We start from the raw sequence: 19,686 nt of genomic DNA, 5'->3' as shown, positions 1-19,686 counted from the left end.
TTTACTGTATTTTCTGTATTGTGTTGTGTAATTGTGTGTGTATGTTGTGTTTTGCAATTCCAGGTCAATTTGTGATTATACTTGCAGCAGTACACCACCTGTGTCTAATACACTGTCTGTTTGTTGTGTATTGTGTGTGTGTGTGTGTGTGTGTGTGTGTTGTGTATTGTGTGTGTGTTGTGTGTGTGTGTGTGTGTTGTGTATTGTGTGTGTTGTGTTGTGTGTGTGTGTTGTGTAATGTGTGTGTTGTGTAGTGTTGTGTATGTGTGTGTGTGTTGTGTATTGTGTGTGTGTGTTGTGTGTGTGTGTTGTGTGTGTTGTGTATTTGTGTGTGTGTGTGTTGTGTATTGTGTGTGTGTTGTGTATTGTGTGTGTGTTGTGTATTGTGTGTGTGTTGTGTATGTGTGTGTGTTGTGTATTGTTGTATGTTGTGTATTTTTGTATACTGTATGTATGCTGAGTATTGTATATATGTGTGTATTATCAATTGTTGTGTATTGTGTGTGTTGTATGTTTGTTGTGTATATGTTGTGTGTTGTTGTGTATTGTGTGTGTGTATGTTGTGTTATTGTGTGTGTATTGTGTGTGTGTTGTGTATTGTGTGTGTGTGTTGTGTATTGTGTGTGTTGTGTATTGCTTGTATGTTGTTTATTTTTATACTGTATGTATGCTGAGTATTGTATATATGTAGTGTATTATCAATATGTTGTGTATTGTGTGTGTTGTATGTTTGTTGTGTATATGTTGTGTGTTGTTGTGTGTGTTGTGTACTGCTTATATGTTGTTTATTTTCTGTATATTGTATATTGCAGTATGTAGTGTATTATAGGCATGTTGTGTATTGTCTGTATGTTGTGTATATGTTGTGTGTATGTTGTGTGTTGTATGTTGTGTGTATGCTGTGTGTTGTGGATATGTTGTGTGTTGTATGTGTACCATGTATTGTATATTACACACTGTGTGTTCTGTTGTGTATTGTGCAGTAGTCCCTGTGTGCTGTGTGTATGTTGTATGTTGTGTGTATTTTGTGTGTTGTGTAGTGTAGTCCCTATGTGTGTAGTGTGTGTAGAGCTCGTGTGTGTGTGTGTGTGTGTGTGTGTGTGTGTAGAGTTCGTGTGTGTGTGTGTGTGTGTGTGTGTGTGTGTTGGTGCAGAGGGAGACTGCAGTCGTGTTCTGATCGTGTAACTGGAGCCGCTGCTTTTCCATGTGAACCCCCCAGAACACTCTCTCTCTCTCTCCTCTCCTCTCCCTTCTTTCTCTCTCTCTCTCTCTCTCTCTCTCTCCTCTCCCTCTCTCTCTTCCTCTTCCTCTCTCTCTCTCTCTCTCCTCTCTCTCTCCCTCTCTCCTCTCTCTCTCTCTCCTCTCCTCTCCCTTCTTTCTCTCTCTCCTCTCCCTTCTTTCTCTCTCTCCTCTCCTCTCCCTTCTTTCTCTCTCCTCTCCTCTCCCTTCTTCCTCTATGTTCTCTGGTCCACTCTTCTCTCCTCTTTCCCTCTTTTCTTCCTCCTTCTCATCTCCTCTCTCTCCCCCTTCTCTGTCTTTCAATCTCCCTCCTTCCTCCTCGCTCTCCTCCCTTCTTTCCTTCTTTTACCCTTTCCTCTCTTTTTCTCTCCTCTTCCTCTCTTTACCCATACCACTGATTCTCTCACCTTCCTCTTCTCTCCTTCCTTTTTCACTCCCTGTCTCTCTATCCCCCTCTGTCTCATCCCTCTTTTCTCTCTCCCCATTTTCCCTCCTCCTCTTCAGTCCTGTCTCTCTCTTTCTCTCTCTCTCCAACCTCTCTCCTCCTCTTCTCTTTATCCCCTGACCCGCTACCCTCTATCTCCCTCTTCTTTGCTCTCTCTCTCTCTCGCTCTTTCTCCTACCCTCTACCTTCCCTCCTTCTCTCTCCTCTTTCCCTCCATTTCTCTCTCACCACATCACTCTCTAGCTCTCTTCTCTCTCTCTCTCTGTAGTCCTCCTCTAGTTCCCTTTCTTTTCCTCATCCTCCCCTCTCTCTCGCTCTTTTCCTCCTCTCTCTCTCTCCTCTCCCCTCTCTCTCTCTCTTTTCCTCTCTCTCTCTCTTTTCCTCCTCTCTCTCTCTTTTCCTCTCTCTCTCTCTCTTTTTCCCTCTCTCTCTCTTTTTTCCTTCCTCTCTCTCTTTTCCTTCTCTCTCTCTTCCTTTTCCTCTCTCTCTCTCTCTCTTTCCTCTCTCTCTCTCTCTCTCTTCTTCTCTCTCTCTCTCTCTTTTCCTCTCTCTCTCTCTTTTCCTCCTCTCTCTCTCTCTCTCTCTCTCTCTTTCCCCCTCTCTCTCTCTTTTCCACTCTCTTCTCTTTCCTCACTCTTCCTCCCTCTCCCTCTCTCTTTTTCCTCCTCTCTCTCTCTTTTCCTTTTCTCTCTCTCTTCCTCTCTCTCTCTCTCTTTTCCTCTCTCTCTCTCTCTCTTTTCCTCTCTCTCTCTCTCTCTCTCTCTTTTTCTCTCAAATTGCTCTGTTCCACCTTGTGATGTCATGCAGTGGTAGTTTTCAAGTGAACATCTACTTTTATCTTTAGTTCAGTAGAAAATCGTCAATTCCAGGGCTGAAATGTTCCAAAATGATTCTAGTGAAGGAGTGTGGAGTTTAAAAACACAGTGGAGCACTTGCTGTATCACCACATGATGACATCACGAGGTGGAGCAGAGTGTTTTCAGTTTGAGAGAAGAACAGGGTTTGTGTGTTAAACGTGTGAATGAAACAAAAACAAAAGTCCAGCTGTGTTTGTGATGAGGAAACCACTTTAGAACAGAAAACACGTCTTCAACTTCCTGTTTTGGACAACTGTAATTTGAAGATTTTTTTTTTTTTTCCGTTCAGAAGATTTCATATTTTGTTTGTTTTTTTTGTCCTGGTTTGGTTTTGGTTTGAGCAGAGTTTAGTCCTGATGTAGATGGGGTTCAGTCCTTTGCTTATAATCCTGGTTTAGTCCCAGTTTAGTTTCAGTTTAGTCCCGGTTTAGTCCCGTTTTAGTCACAGTTTAGTCACAGTTTAGTCCCGGTTTAGTCCCGGTTTTAGTCCCAGTTTAGTCCCAGTTTAGTCTCAGTTAGTCCCAATATAGTCCTGGTTTAGTCACTGATTAGTCCCAGTTTAGTCTCAGTTTAGTCCCAGTTTAGTCCTGGTTTAGTCCCGGTTTAGGTTTAGTCCCAGTTTAGTCCTGGTTCAGTCACTGATTAGTCCCAGTTTAGACCCATTTTAGTCCCATTTTAGTCCCAATTTAGTCCCAATTTAGTCCCAATTTAAAAATGTGTCTAAACTGACTGGATCTGGACTGACTGGATCTAAACTGGTATTAAATGGGACTAAAATGGGACTAAAATTTAACTAAACTGGGACTAAACTGGAACTAAAATTGAACTAAAATGGAACTAAACTGGGACTACACTAGGACTAAACTGGGAACTACTAAACTAAGACTACAATAGGACTAAACTGGGACTAAACTAGGACTACAATAGGACTAAACTGGGACTAAACTAGGACTACAATAGGACTAAATTGGGACTAAACTAGGACTACACTGGGACTAAAATGCAACAAAAACTGAACTAAACTGGGACTGTTAAGAGTGACCGTAAATAAACAAATCTAAGTTTCTCGTTTAATGCTCTACCATGAAATATTCCACCAAAACCAACATCTCCATGGACACGAGCAGCTTCAAACCTTCACTAGAAAAGTTACGTAGTGCCTCTTTAAAATCAGTGCTGCGAGAAACCCCCGAATGTCCAGGTCCTGGGCTGGGTTTTTGGTCGGCCCTAAGTGTAGATTTGTGGACCGGTTGCCATGTCAACAGGCTTTCTGTAGTGACGAACCTCTTACGTGAGCGTGCTGTACGTGACTCAGGCTCCGTGCTGTTGTTGTGCTCTTTGGCCTGAGCGACTGACACACTTGGCTCGGCGGAGTTTGAGTCAAAACTCGTGTAATCGCCGCTCGCGCACTCGTCTCTTTAAGTCTATAAATAAAAAGGAGAAGAGTGAAGGCAGATTTAGGTCAACGCCGACCGCTCTGCCAGCGCCACGCTCTCTCTCTCTCTCTTCTATTCCTCCTCTAGTCTCTCTCTCTCTCTTCTATCTATTCCTCCTCTAGTTCTCTCTCTCTCTATTCCTCCTGTAGTTCTCTCTCTCTCTTTCTATTCCTCCTCTAGTTCTCTCTCTCTCTTCCTCCTCTAGTTCTCTCTCTCTCTATTCCTCCTGTAGTTCTCTCTCTCTCTCTCTATTCCTCCTGTAGTTCTCTCTCTCTCTTTCTATTCCTCCTCTAGTCTTCTCTCTCTCTCTTCCTCCTCTAGTTCTCTCTCTCTCTATTCCTCCTGTAGTTCTCTCTCTCTCTCTCTATTCCTCCTCTAGTTCTCTCTCTCTCTCTTTTTATTCCTCCTGTAGTTCTCTCTCTTTTTATTCCTCCTCTAGTTCTCTCTCTTTTTCTATTCCTCCTGTAGTTCTCTCTCTATTCCTCTTGTAGTTCTCTCCCTTTCTTTATTCCTCCTCTTGTTTTCTCTCTCTTTCTTTATCCCTTCTCGTTTTTTCTCTCTCTTTCTTTATTCCTCCTCTTGTTTTTTTCTCTCTCTTTCTTTATCCCTCCTCTTGTTTTTTTCTCTTTCTTTATCCCTCCTCTTGTTTTTTTCTCTCTCTTTCTTTATTCCTCCTCTTTTTTTTCTCTCTTTTTCTATTCCTCTTGTAGTTCTCTCCCTTTCTTTATTCCTCCTGTAGTTCTCACTCTCTCTTTCTATTCCTCCTCTAGTTCTCTCTCTCTTTCTTTATTCCTCCTCTAGTTTCTCTCTCTCTTTATCCCTCCTCTAGTTCTCTCTCTCTTTCTTTATTCCTCCTCTAGTTCTCTCTCTCTTTATCCCTCCTCTTGTTTTTTCTCTCTTTCTTTATTCCTCCTCTTTTTTTTCTCTTTTTCTATTCCTCTTGTAGTTCTCTCCCTTTCTTTATTCCTCCTGTAGTTCTCTCTCTCTTTCTTTATTCCTCCTCTTGTTTTTTCTCTCTCTTTCTTTATTTCTCCTGTAGTTCTCTTTTTCTATTCCTCCTGTAGTTCTCTCCATTTCTTTTTTACTGCTGTAGTTCTCTCTCTTTCTTTCTTTATCTTCCTCTAGTTTTCTCTCTCTTTTTCTATTCCTCCTTTAGTTCTCTCTCTCTTTTTATATTCCTCCTCTTGTTTTTTCTCTCTCTTTATTCCTCTTGTTTTTTCTCTCTCTTTTTATATTCCTCCTCTATTTCTCTCTTTTTATATTCCTCCTCTAGTTCTCTCCATTTCTTTTTTACTCCTGTAGTTCTCTCTCTCTATTCCTCTTCTAGCCCTCTCTCTTTTTCTATTCATCCTCTAGTTCTCTCTCTTTTTTACTCCTGCAGTTCTCTCTCTCTTTCTTTAGTCCTCCTGTAGGTCTCTCTCTTTATTTCTCCTTTAGTTCTCCGTCTCTCTCTATTCCTCCTGAAGGTCTCTCTCTTTTTCTGTTCCTCCTGTAGTTCTCTCTTTTTCTATTCCTCCTCTAGTTTTCTCTCTTTTTTACTCCTGCAGTTCTCTCTCTCTTTCTTTAGTCCTCCTGTAGGTCTCTCTCTCTTTATTTCTCCTCTAGTTCTCCGTCTCTCTCTATTCCTCCTGAAGGTCTCTCTCTTTTTCTATTCCTCCTCTAGTTTTCTCTCTCGCTTTTTTATATTCCTCCTGTAGTTCTCTCTCTCTTTTTATATTCCTCCTGTAGTTCTCTCTCTCTCTACTCCTCCTCTAGCTCTCTTTCTCCCTATTCCTCCTCCAACTCTTTCTCTTTATTCCTCCTCGCTCTCTCTCTTTTTTCATGATCTAGCTCTCTCTCTCTCTCTGTAGTCCTCTACCTCTCTCTCTCTCTTTTTCTCCTTGTTCCTCCACTAGCTCTCTCTCTATTCCTCCTCCAACTCTTTCTCTCTCTTTATTCCTCCTCTAATTTTCTCTCTATTCCTCCTCTACCTCCGTCTCTCTCTCTCTGTAATGCTCTCCATTTCTCTCTCTTTTCCGCCTCTAGCTCTCTTTCTTTATCTCTCTCTCTCTCTCTCTCTTTCTTTCTCTTAGTTTAGTTACAGAGACGTAATAATCCTTTGTATTTATTGTTTCGTTCGTGTTTGGTTTATTTAACTTCGTCTTTCTTCCTGTGAGACACATTTTATTACATTAAACTCTTCTCATGTTAAACAGTTTGATTTGATTCCGGCCTGTTGTTTTTGTTTGTCTCTCCGTTCCTGTGTGAAACGTTCTTTAAAAACTAAACTTTATTGATCTTCGAGAGGAAGTATTTGCATTTTTACTCCATTGTCATGATTATATTAGTTCAAAATGGTCTCGAAAATGTCAACTATTTTTAATTTATCGCGATCGTTTCTGGGTCAGTTTGAAGAAAGTCCTGCAGAAAAGCGTCGTTGTGTGCGATCGTTGTGTTGTTACGCGTGGTCCCTGGTGTGTGTGTGTGTGTGTGTGCGCGGGATGTGCGCTCGTGGCTCGACACACACACACACACACAAACACTTCCCAGAGCCGACGCACAACCGGAGAGGAGACAAAGACGAGCGGAGGAGGCCGGATCGGATGCAGGGAGTGAATGGAGAGACCGGAGGAGCGGTGCAGGGCGACGGCACGTGGTCGCGGTGTGTTCGGGGGGGCGTGCTCCGTGTGGGAATTTCGCCATTCTGGGTTAAAAATAGACGGGGAACCGGAGTAAGTGTTTCCGGGTGGGTGCGTAGATTCCAAAAACGTAATATAATATCGAACGGATTCATGTTTATATCCAGGTTTAGTCTAAATCCATTAAAGCTGCACTGCGTAACTTTATGGTTCAGGGTCTGTCACCTTCTTGTTTCCATGGAGATGTCACGTCTCTGCTTAAAATGTTCCGCAGTGTGACATTAAACAGCTCTACTTTACATTTATTCAATTACAAGTGTTTTTAAAGCTCAAAAATGCCTCGAAAAACAAACATTTGACTGTGAGCACTGGTCGTCTCTCCACAGATGTGACCCGTAACTTGGTCCGGTTTGGTCTCCATGAAAAAAAAAAAGTTACAAAGGTTTAATGCCATACTGTGGAACATTCCAGATAAAGCAATAACTAGAACTGGGTGATCTGATCCGATTTTTTCAAATGTGACGCAGGACACTTGGATATGTGGTCCTAAAACTGATACATATCTGATCTTTAACATGTGACTTCAGTCTGAACGGCCAAAGTGCATTCATCCACCTACACGTTATCAACAAGACACAAACGTACACAAATGTTCTTCTCGTCATACGAAAATTGTTCATGAACTCCGTGTCACTGAAGTGAAGCACATCTCCACTCACCACTCTTGGCTCCGTCTCCACATCCACACGTTCCTTTCAACGGACTGAACCACAAAACACCACGACCAAAAACCTGGTCCTTCTCCTTCTCAATCTCCTCCTTAAAACAAGTCAGTTGTTCATGTTGTGGCTCCGGTACGAGAGGAACTTTAAAATCTCCAGGTGCTCGATGCTGCGTCCATGTTTGGACAACTTCTGTAAACACAGAGACGCTCACTGCGGTTGACGTCGTCGTGTCTCCAGTGTCACATGTGGGACACTTTTGGGCCGTTTAATGTTCACACTGGAGACACATACAAGTCACATTTAACTGGAAATGTGAACGACCTCGAAAAAACATCAGATTTCACACACAAAAAAAATCTGAATTGAGCATTAAGTCCTGCAGTCTGAACGTAGCCTAAGCCTCCGTGCTGTTGTTGTGCTCTTTGGCCTGAGCGACTGACACACTTGGCTCGGCAGAGTTTGAGTCAAAACTCGTGTAATCACCGCTCGCGCACTCGTCTCTTAATCATTATCATAACTGATCATTAAGAATTTTGTCGATTACGTTCATTTCTAATCAACAAACTAATTGTACGTTTCTGAGCGTAAATAGTTGAGTTTCAGGTGACGTCATTGTTATTAAAAGCCCGCGTTGCTGCTGGGAAATATTTTGGTCGGAGGCAAGAAACACGGTAGCGTCAAACACAGTGCGTAACCTCGCGTATTTATCCCCAATAATGGTAAATTCCTGCTGCATTATCGGACGCACAAATAGAAGCACAGAAGAAGGAAAATGTCTTTTTCGTATTCTGAGTGAAAAGAACCACTAACGGTGAATTAAACGACTTTCAAACATCCGCAGAGCAAACGTAGAAGATCCTAACAAACCGTGGACTCCAACAAGTTCAACAACACATCGAGACTCTTGGAGGTTTTCATCTTTTCTGCTGTGAATGGCCCAGGAGTTTCCACCAAGTCATTGTGGATATCGCCCAAAGTGAATATTTGTCCAGGTAATTGGAGATTCTGACCAGAAATTTGGTTTGGTCCAGACTCTGTCGGGGTTGAAAAGGGTGATTTGTCGTCCGTCGATGTTTATGACCAATTTCTGGTCAAATGGTCTTGGGTCCTCTGCCGTTAGAGTGGATAAATAACCGGGATCAATACCCTTTACGTGCTTTCTCGCTCCGTCCGTCATGTTGAATTAGTGTTTCTTGCCACCGATCAAAAATAATTCCCAGCATGAAACGCTCGCTTTTTTTCAACAATGAAACTCCCTATACGAAGCTGAGTCTGACAGCGCAAACACTGGAGCTGCGGCCTCAGTCCTACATTTGGGCTCTGGCACCTCTTTGGAGACACTGTACCGCTCAGTGAGGGTGTTTACGTGCACATCTGTATCCCGGTTTCATCATGGTGCATGTTTACGCTGCGCTAAACCTGCACACGTACGATCTCTGAAAACATCGCGACACACAGAACAGACTCACCATCAGCATCAGCACCCCTCTGTCACAGAAAGAACACTCAGAACAAAGAACAAAGTGAGCTTTCGATTCAATACGATATATTTCAAATCAATTTGATACAGTTCCTAAAACATTAATTCTAACTCATGTCTGTGATACAAAAAGTCTTCTTCTTGTGCAAAGTTCATATGAAACACAAACATTTTCATCATCAAAACAGTGAAAATGTCAAATGTGTCACATAAACGAGTTTCCTTCCTCTGAACAAACAACAAAACTGTAGCTGGAGAGAGAGAGTTACAGCGCAGCAACAGCTAAAAAAAAAAAAAAAAAGACAGAGGGAACTACATAGACAATGATCTTTTGCTCCATTTCAGTGCAGACGACAAGAAGAAATAACAGTTCTAACACTTTTAAGTCTTAGTTTTTTGGATTAAGTCTTGTCAAGGCATTTTAAAAGGAAAAAAGTTGCATATCCACAGTTTTATATCGCAATAAATATCGTACCGTGAGATGCATATTGTGTAAATATTGTGTAAATACTGTAAGAGATTTGGATATTGTTACATCCCTAAACGTGAGACTCTCCATCAGATCATGAGCTTTTCCACGATATCACAATAAATATCGTATCATGAGGTTCACACCGTGACAATATCGTATCCTTAGACTTGGATATCGATACACTCCTAATACGTATTGTACTGAATCACTCAAATTTGATTAATTACAATTCTAAATGTGTTATTTTGAACTTTGTGCACCAATAAAATGATAGTTTTTTTTTTGTTTCACAGGCATCTAACTGTACAACAATCATATCGAAATGAGTAGGTGATCCCTGCCCAGTGTTGGGAAGGTTATTTTTAAAATGTATTCCCCTACAGATTACAGATTACATACCCCAAAATGTAGTTTGTAACATAATCTATTAAATTACTTAAAGTGAGTAATGTAATCTGAATACTTTGGATTACTTGATATTGTCATGTTTTTTAAAACTACATGAATTTAACAACCACATCCTGAAAATTCATGTTTGTTCTCTTCAAATTGTCTGTTAAGCCCAAGTCTCCATGAACAGACTTTTGTTTGCTGTAAGTCAGGGGTGTCCAAACTTTTTTTCATCAAGGGAAACATCTCTAAACACAGATGAAGCACAGGGCCGATCGAGGGCCGGAGACTGGTGCTCAACACAGTGAATAATTGAAATATGTGCATGTTTAACACGTTTGAATGATCCATCAGTCTTTATTCATGCTAAGATCCTCAAAACCACAAACTAAATATTAAACATTAGCTTTATCAAAGTAGATTTTCAAAAAATCTGCAGTAAAAAGTGATTTTTGAATTGATGTAAGGTAATTTGGGCCAAGTCACCTGGAAGCCTGAGGGCCAAGAAAAATTTGTCTGAGGGCCGCATTTGGCCCACGGGCCGTAGTTTGGACATGCCTAGACTAGACTAGAATTTCTTAACATGAGAAGTTTTATCTGCATAAAGACAATAAAAAGCCCAGACTTTACTTAAACATATTAAAAATATTATTGATAGAGAAATGTTTTCAATACGAGATCACTGCTGCTTTACATTAAGTCCAAACTAATGTTAAGTGTCAAAAAAAATAAAATAAAAATCACTTTCTGTACAAACATAAAGGTGCCAGCCCAGTAAAAATCTGTAATATTGGATGTTTTTTACTCAAAATGATGCGGAATCAGATTATTAACAACGACCTCGTCCACTGTGTGACTGACGCCACCAACGTGAACAAGACGGAATTACCAAAATAAAAAAATAATAAAAAAGGGATATAGCTCACAATGTAAAACAGGAAAATACCGCCATGTAATCCATTTATTTCAACAAAGTAACTGTAATCAGTACAGTTACTCATAATTTGTACTCTGATTACGTAACTCCAGTACATGAAATTTGTTACTCCCCAACACTGCCCCCTGCCCTTTTATTAATGTTTGTTGTTGTTTTTTATTCAGTTTAATAAATTCCAATCCAATAATACCGAGCAAAAGTTCATAAAAATAAAAATGCAGAGTTCGAAAAGCCGACAGCAGCCACAGACTCGGAGGAATATCTGGACACTTCATGACTAATGTGTCTGAAACGTGGCTCTGTTTGCACCACTGGGTCATATGATGAAACTGGATCAAACATTTAGTAACAAGCACAGATCATCACAATAACAATAATAATCAGGGACATAACAATAACTGAAATATCAGGATATCGTATTGTCAAAAGTCTTACAATACACAATATATCAAATTACGAGTCTCTTTGCTTAAATTCATTGTTTTGGTGCAGCAAGAGCTTAAAAAAACCCAAAGTGAACTACATAGACCATGATCCTTTGCTCCATTACACTGTAGACGGCATGAAAATAATACAAATAATAATAATCATCATAATTTTAAGCACATTTAAATCTTAATTCTTTGGTTTATTACAGAACCAAAGTCATGTCAAGGCATTTTAAAAGGAAAAAAGTTGCATTTTTACAGTTTTGTAGGCAAAATATCGCAATAAATATCGTGCCGTGGGATGTATATCATGAAAATACCGTCAAATTGAGAGAGTTGAATATCGTTACATCCTTAATAATACTTGTGTAGATGTTTTCATGACACTAAAAGACGCTTCACATGGTTCAGCACAAATGAAAGTGAAAGTGAACACTCTGAAAGCTGGACTATGAACTTTAATGTTCAGTTTTATCTGCAAACTGAACAAATCGGACAATAAAATAATCACGTGACTCACAAATTCGAGATTCAGTGCGATAAGATATGAGTCCGACATGTAGAGACACTGGTGTGGCTGTCTTTGAAAAACATAAATGTTTAGTGTTTTGTTTTTGTCACCGTCCTCGTCGGTCTTAAAAAATGGACCATAAATCTGGAATAAAGGTAAATTCAAATGTTTTAAGTCTCATTTTAAGACCCACTTTTACTCTCAGGCTTTTAACACCACGTGAGTAAAGTGGTCCTCTATGTATTTTATTTAATTGCGTTTAACTGTATTTATTTATTTTGTATTTTTATTTATTTATTTATTTACTTACTTATTTATTTTGTATTTTATTTACCTATTTATTTACTTTGTATTTTTATTTACTTATTTATATTGTATTTTTATTTATTTATTTACTTATTTATTTTGTATTTTTATTTATTCATTTACTTATTTATTTTGTATTTTTATTTGTTTATTTACTTATTTATTTAGTATTTTTATTTATTTATTTACTTATTTTTTTGTATTATTATTTATTTTATTTTTTTTAGCTTTATGCATTTTAACACTTTTTGTTTATTTTTTTTATTAATGATTTACTCTCTTTTCTTGTATTAATTTGTCTGTGCAGCACTTTGGAAACTGTCGTGTTTATAAAATGTGCTGTAGAAATAAAGTGAACTGGACTGAATTGAAATAAACATTAAAGGGGAGCTGCAGTTATTTAAAGGCAGTTTTGAAGAGGTGAGTTTTCAGAGCTTTTTTGAAGATAGTCAGTGTAGATGTTAAATAAATAATACAAATATTATGTCAAAATAAATGTTATTAAAGCGTATGTTATACTTTGGTTCAATTCAATTAAATTCCTTTATGGTTATTGTCAGATAAAATCACAGCAAAGTCATGTTTTATCTCGTTTTGTCTCAGAACAACATGTGCGAGAACCATTTTCAACCCGTAGTCTGTAAGATACTTCAACCTTGACGATAACAGCGAATATTTTCAGTTTCACTTACACTGCCGCGGCCCCTCAGCGCTCCAGTAGGGGGCGTATCTGTGCGTTTGTAAACTCGAGTCAGGGCTGAATTCATTTTGTTATTTATTATTTTCACGCAGATAAATTCATGATGACGATTAAAACTTTAAAAGGTGCATTATAGAACTTTTACTGTTTGTTTCCATGGAGATGTTGCTGCTTTGGGCCAAAACGTTCCACTAAAGTACGACAATAAACGTACACGTCTCCATGGAGAAGTCACCGGGTCAGATCTGTGAAGAGGCGATGCCAGTAACAGAAAAAATGCCGGTTTTCAAGATATTTTGTCAATAATTATGATCTTTTGTATATAGCTGAGTTTTGTTATTACTCATTGTTCTATTTTATCTTGATTTGGACATTTACACTGATATAATTTTGGAATGTGCATTGCCATGAGTCTGGAAGTAAGATATGTATCACACTATGCATGTCACGGTACGATATGTCCCGATATATCCCAATACTATCAATAATTACTTCTAATAATACCGTCATGTACCTTCACAAGCACAAAATTTTATTACATGAATTGACTTTTTTATTTTTATATCACGAGAGCAGTAAATGTTTAAGTCTTTGAGTGAAGTTAAGCATCTTTGAGTGTCCAAAAAAGCGTTATATAAGTCTGATGTATTATAATTAAATTAAATTATGTCTGGAGTTTTTGTGAAAAATATGACTAAAAAACAAAAAAATATTCTGACAAATTTTGAAGCGATTTAAGAATTGTGCAATGTAGTATCACGATTAGAGCTGGGAAGTTGCTGACATGATACATATCTCGATACATTGGCCACGATACATATCTCGATGCGTAGGCCACGATATGATACACACCTCGATACATAGGTCATGATATGATACATATCTCGATACATAGGCCACGATACGATACATATCTTGATACATTGGCCACAATACGATACATATCTCGATACATAGGCCACAATACGATACATACCTCAATACATAGGTCACAATACGATACATATCTCGATACATAAGCCACGATACAATACATATTTCAATACATAGGCCACGATATGACACACACTCGATACATAGGTCATGATACGATACATATCTCGATACATAGGCCACAATACGATACATATCTCGATACATAGGCCACAATACGATACATACCTCAATACATAGGTCACAATACATAAGCCACGATACGATACATATTTCAATACATAGGCCACGATATGATACACACCTCGATACATAGGTCATGATACGATACATATCTCGATACATAGGCCACAATACGATACATACCTCGATACATAGGCCACAATACGATACATAAGCCACAATACGATACATATCTCGATACATAGGCCACAATACGATACATATCTCGATACATAGGCCACAATACGATACATATCTCGATACATAGGCCACAATACGATACATACCTCGATACATAGGCCACAATACGATACATACCTCGATACATAGGCCACAATACGATACATATCTTGATACATAGGCCACAATACGATACATACCTCAATACATAGGTCACAATACATAAGCCACGATACGATACATATTTCAATACATAGGCCACGATATGATACACACCTCGATACATAGGCCACGATACGATACATACCTCGATACATAGGCCACGATACGATACACACCTTGATACAGTACAGTTTAATTCAATAGGATATATTTCAAATCGAATCGATACAGTTGAAAAAAATTAAAGTCTAAATCATGTCTGTGATACTAAAAGTCTTTGTTAAACCACTTCTTGTGCAAACAAAATAAGAAACACAAACATTTTAATCATCAAAAATGTCAAATATGTCGCATAAACAAGTTTCCTTCCTCTGAACAAACAAAACTGTAGCTCTGTAACAAGATAATTTAGTCACATAAACCAAAAAATACTCGAAACAGCAGCCCACGATATCGATACTGTATCATCACATTAAATTAAACGATATATCGATATTTAGATATTTTTGCACACATCTAATCGCGATATATCACTGAATAGATTTTTTCTCACACCCCTAATACACTTCTGTCTTATTTGACACCTGTTTTTGGCGACTTATTTAGAATTTATTATTAACATTTATACTTTTTACTTTTTGTTATTATATTATATTGTGATTTGTGAGGTGCTGTGTCCAAATAATTTATCTTGTGGATCAATAAAGTTTATCTAAGTAAAAAAAAAATCTAAATCACGAATGTAAAACTCTAAAAATAAAAGTATAAACTGCCTTTTTAACAATACACTAACTGATTTCAATAGTAAATACAATACTAAATACTAAAAACAGCTCTGTTAAAGACAAAATAATATTGATTTTTTTCTGTTACCATGTGGTTTTATGTCATTTGATAGAGATTTGCCGTGGTGTATACACGTCGCACCACATCATAACTCATAAACATCATGTGACGTTCGATTGGAAACTCCAGCTCTGAGTGAACAAACAGTAAACGCGCCGCACTCCCGCTATGAATAACACAGCAAAGATCAAGAAAAACAAGCACGAGCAGCGTCTCGAAAAACACTCACACTCGTCCTCGTCAGGCCAAATCAAACTCTCAAATGATTTCATAACTCCTTCAAAATAAAAGCAGCCGCTCCGGTTACAAACAGAGCTCCCATTTTGCTTCATCGCACTGACATGACATCCACATCTAAACCGAGACAGGAAGAGGGAAGAGCCGCCAAAAATACACTCCAGTTACTTCAAAATAATCGTAGAAGCGCAGTGACGAGCTCCAAATAGGGTTAATGACAAAACTAGGAGTAAAATTAACAACGGGAGTACTCGAGGACTCTTTTTCTGGTGCAATTTACGACTTATATTGTTATATTTTTTTCTGAAATAAATAGAGTTTGGTTCTGGCTACTGAAAAAAAAAAGTGGAGCGGGGAACTTTCTACATGATTTCGCGGAAACCGAAAGTTAAAATCACACTTCGGAACATTCTGTGGAATATTAGAGCCAAAAGGAAGAGAGTTTCCATTGAGGCCAAAAATAAATATTACTGATGTCATGTTACCGTCAGACTGTATTTACATATTCTTATAAAGGAAGGAACAACCTACACAAAAACTTTTACTTCAGTAAGATTTTGATTATTTAAAATATTGTGAAAGTGTTCAAGAAAAGAAAGACTTTTTTTTTTTTTTTAAGTAAAAAGCAGTAGTAACAGTATTAGTGGTCTAGTAGTAGTAGTAGTAGTAGTAGTAGTAGTAGTAGTTAGTAGTAGTGATTAACCTATACTCATAAAAGTACAATTTGTTACACATTATTTGTTAGTAGTAGTAGTAGTAGTAGTAGTAATAGTAGTAGTAGTAATAGTAACAGTAGTAGTAGTAATAGTAGTAGTAATAGTAGCAGTAGTAGGAGTAGTAGTAGTAGCAGTGGCAGTAGTAGTAGTAGGTTAAAAAAGTAGAATAATAACAATTAATGTGTAACACATTGTACTTTTATGAGTATAGGTTAATCACGTAGTAATAGTAGTAATAGTAGTAGTAGTAATAGTAGTAGTAGTAGTAGTAGTAGTAGTAGTAGTAGTAGTAGTAGTAGTAGTAGTAGTAGTAGTAGTAGTAGTAGTAGTAGTAGTAGTAGTAGTAGTAGTAGTAGTAGTAGTAGTAGTAGTAGTAGTAGTAGTAGTAGTAGTAGTAGTAGTAGTAGTAGTAGTAGTAGTAGTAGTAGTAGTAGTGATTAACCTATACTCAGATATATACATATACAATTTCTTACACATTATTTGTTATTATACAACGTTCTTTTTTTACTATACAACTTCTACTCCTACTACTACTACTACTACTACAAGGAGTAATAGTAGTTTGAGTGATTAACCTATACTCATAAAAGTATAATTTGTTACACAGGTATGATGAAATAACACATTATTATTCTACTTTTTTAAACTACTGCTACAACTACTACTACTTTTAGTAGCAGTAGTAATAGTAGTCGTAGTAGTATTAGTAGTAGTTTAAAAAAGTATTATAACAACAAATAACGTGTAACAAATTGTACTTTTATGAGTACAGGGTAATCACTACTACTACTACTACTACAATTTGTTACACAGGTAGAGCTAAATAACACATTATACTACTTTTTTATTATGATTATATTTATTTTTTATACGACTACAACCACAATTTGTTACACAGGCATAAATAACACAATATTATACTTTTTTTTTAGCCTACTACTACTACTACTACTACTACTACTACTACTACTACTACTACTACTACTACTACTACTACTACTACTACTACTACTACTACTACTACTACTACTACTACTACTACTACTACTACTACTACTACTACTACTACTACTACTACTACTACTACTACTACTACTACTACTACTACTACTACTACTACTACTACTACTACTACTACTACTACTACTACTACTACTACTACTACTACTACTACTACTACTACTACTACTACTACTACTACTACTACTACTACTACTACTACTACTACTACTACTACTACTACTACTACTACTACTACTACTACTACTACTACTACTACTACTACTACTACTACTACTACTACTACTACTACTACTACTACTACTACTACTACTACTACTACTACTACTACTACTACTACTACTACTACTACTACTACTACTACTACTACTACTACTACTACTACTACTACTACTACTACTACTACTACTACTACTACTACTACTACTACTACTACTACTACTACTACTACTACTACTACTACTACTACTACTACTACTACTACTACTACAAATACTACTACTACTACAACAACTACAACTACTACACAATTTGTTACACAGACAGGCATAAATAACACATTATACTATTTTTTTAGCCTACTACTACTACTACTACTACTACTACTACTACTACTACTACTACTACTACTACTACTACTACTACTACTACTACTACTACTACTACTACTACACAATTTGTTACACAGGCAGGCCTAAATAACACAATATTATACTACTTTTTTAACCCACTACTGCAACTGCTACTACTACTGCTACTGCTATTACTACTATAACAACAATAACTACAACTACTACTATTACTACTACAACTGCTACTGCTACTACTACTACGTGATAACCCTATACTCATAAAAGTACAATTTGTTACACAGGTAGCCCTAAATAACACATTAATATACTACTTTTTAACCTACTACTACTACTACTACTACTACTACTACTACAACTACTACTACTACTGCTGCTACTACTACTACTACTACAATAACTACAACAACTACAACAACTACAACTACTACAACTACTACAACAACTACTACGGCACAATTTGTTACACAGGCAGGCCTAAATAACACAATATTATACTACTTTTTTAACCTACTGCTGCTACTACTACTACTACAACAGTAACTACAACAACTACTACTGTTACTACTACGTGATTAACCTATGCTCTTAAAAGTACAAGGCTTAAATAACACATGAGTATACTCCTCCTAGCAGCAGTAGTAGTAGTAGTTTAAATAAAAAAGTAGTATAATAACAAATAACGTGTAACAAATTGTACTTTTATGAGTACAGTTTAATCACTACTACCACTACTATCAGTACTACCACTCCTCCTCCGAGTACTTCTCAGCTTTAGCCTCCAGTTGGCATCACAACTCGACATTTTAAGTTTTTACTAAATCAACTCCAAAGACGACAACTTCACCAAACACCAACAAACACCACGAACTCTGAGCAGCTCCGTGACTTTTTAAAAACCCCACACGTGTTCCCCGCTCGTGTTCGGCGCTCGTGAGGTGTGAGCCAAGACCTGCGATGTTTATTCTGGCTTTTTTAAAGTGCCACAATCCACGTTTCCAAAGCAGCTCCACGGACGCGGCTACGTGCAAAAACCCCAAACTCCAAAACCTCAGCGCGTAAAAACCATGAACAAACCAACAACCGTAACGAAAATAACCGAGGAAAACAACGAGGAAAAGCGCGCGTATGTTGAGTTTTAAGTGACATTTCCACGCACGAATACGAAATGCACGTCGTGTGGTCTTATCTCCGTATCTGACACGAGCTCGGACGCCCAATTTGCAAACACAGACACGATTTTTAGCGTTGTAACTCACGCGCGTAAAAGTCCAAACGAAAAAAAGCGAGAAGTTGGTTTCGGGTCATTTCGCTTTTTTTTTTTTTTTCCCCAAGTAGTGGCAGCAGAAGCAAGAACGCGTGTCTCTACTTTTTCTGCTTTTCTGACGTTGCATTTTAGATGAACAAAGTTTAGGACACAACACTCGGCGTAGACTCGTATCTCGGAGTCAACACGATCTACGCGTAAAAAAAAAAAAAAAAAAAAAAAAAAAAAAAACGAAAGAAAAAAAAGCAGCTCAAAAAAGCGTCGCGTTTTTACGTTTCGATTCCACGTCTGAGCAAGTCAGAAGTTTCGACTACGGACCTGTCCGAGCCTCGGCACTTCCACTGACCGCCGATTAACCATTAAAAATAGGTTAGGGGCATTGCGTAATCGTGGCTCCGGCGCGATTCGGAGCGGTTCGGTGCGTAAATCCGGGCACTTACCACATTTAGGTCCAGCGGGGAGTGGAGCTGAAACATGGGGAGCTGGGAGACGCTTCGCTGGGTCACGGAGGGGGGAAAACAAGCCGTGCGCGCAGCCGGAGACTCCGACACACAATGGCGCTGAGGAGGAGGAGGAGGCGGAGGTGGGAGGGAGGGAGGGAGGGAGGGGGGAAGGCGCACGGTGGCTCGGCTCGTAGGAACGCAGCGGCGCATTCAGGGACCGTGGGACGAACCGAAATCGAGGCGAGAGGCGGCGATGAGGCATATGTGAGGTGGGCTTCGCGTGGGGGCGCAGCTCTGGTGACGACAAAGGTTGATAGACTCTTTACTACACGATTAAATGACGTAAATGTAGCGCGGGTTCATTATTTATTCCGCGTTACTAATCGACTGGTTCGTTTTTAGGTCGAATTTGTGCCAAAAGAGAGAGAAAAAAAGTAGTAATAGTAGTTTTAATCAGTCATTTTGCAGCTCCACAAAACAAAACAAAATAAAAAAAACATAAGTGGATCATGACTGAAAAGGG

The 19,686-nt window shown here is 38.3% G+C and overlaps 1 protein-coding gene across 2 annotated transcripts in view; it reads right to left on the bottom strand.

Annotated features, from left to right (window-relative positions):
* sertad2b (SERTA domain containing 2b) overlaps nucleotides 1-19,686 on the bottom strand; it is an 83,002-nt gene that overhangs the window by 15,466 nt on the left and 47,850 nt on the right. The window contains exon 1 of one of the 2 annotated variants that reach the window (XM_020927769.2): nucleotides 19,161-19,295. The exons of the other annotated variant lie outside the window; for it this stretch is intronic. The gene's annotated coding sequence lies outside the window, so the exon portion shown is untranslated. Of the gene's footprint in view, nucleotides 1-19,160; nucleotides 19,296-19,686 lie in introns of those variants that run through there. 2 annotated transcript variants of the gene reach the window in all.

This window comes from Boleophthalmus pectinirostris, unplaced genomic scaffold, assembly GCF_026225935.1.
Source record: "Boleophthalmus pectinirostris isolate CB_2022bp ecotype Guang Dong unplaced genomic scaffold, ASM2622593v1 HiC_scaffold_5, whole genome shotgun sequence".
Classification (NCBI taxonomy): Eukaryota; Metazoa; Chordata; class Actinopteri; order Gobiiformes; family Gobiidae; genus Boleophthalmus; species Boleophthalmus pectinirostris.
The sequence above is the reverse complement of the archived record's forward strand: the minus strand, read 5'-3'. Positions and strand labels throughout refer to the sequence as shown.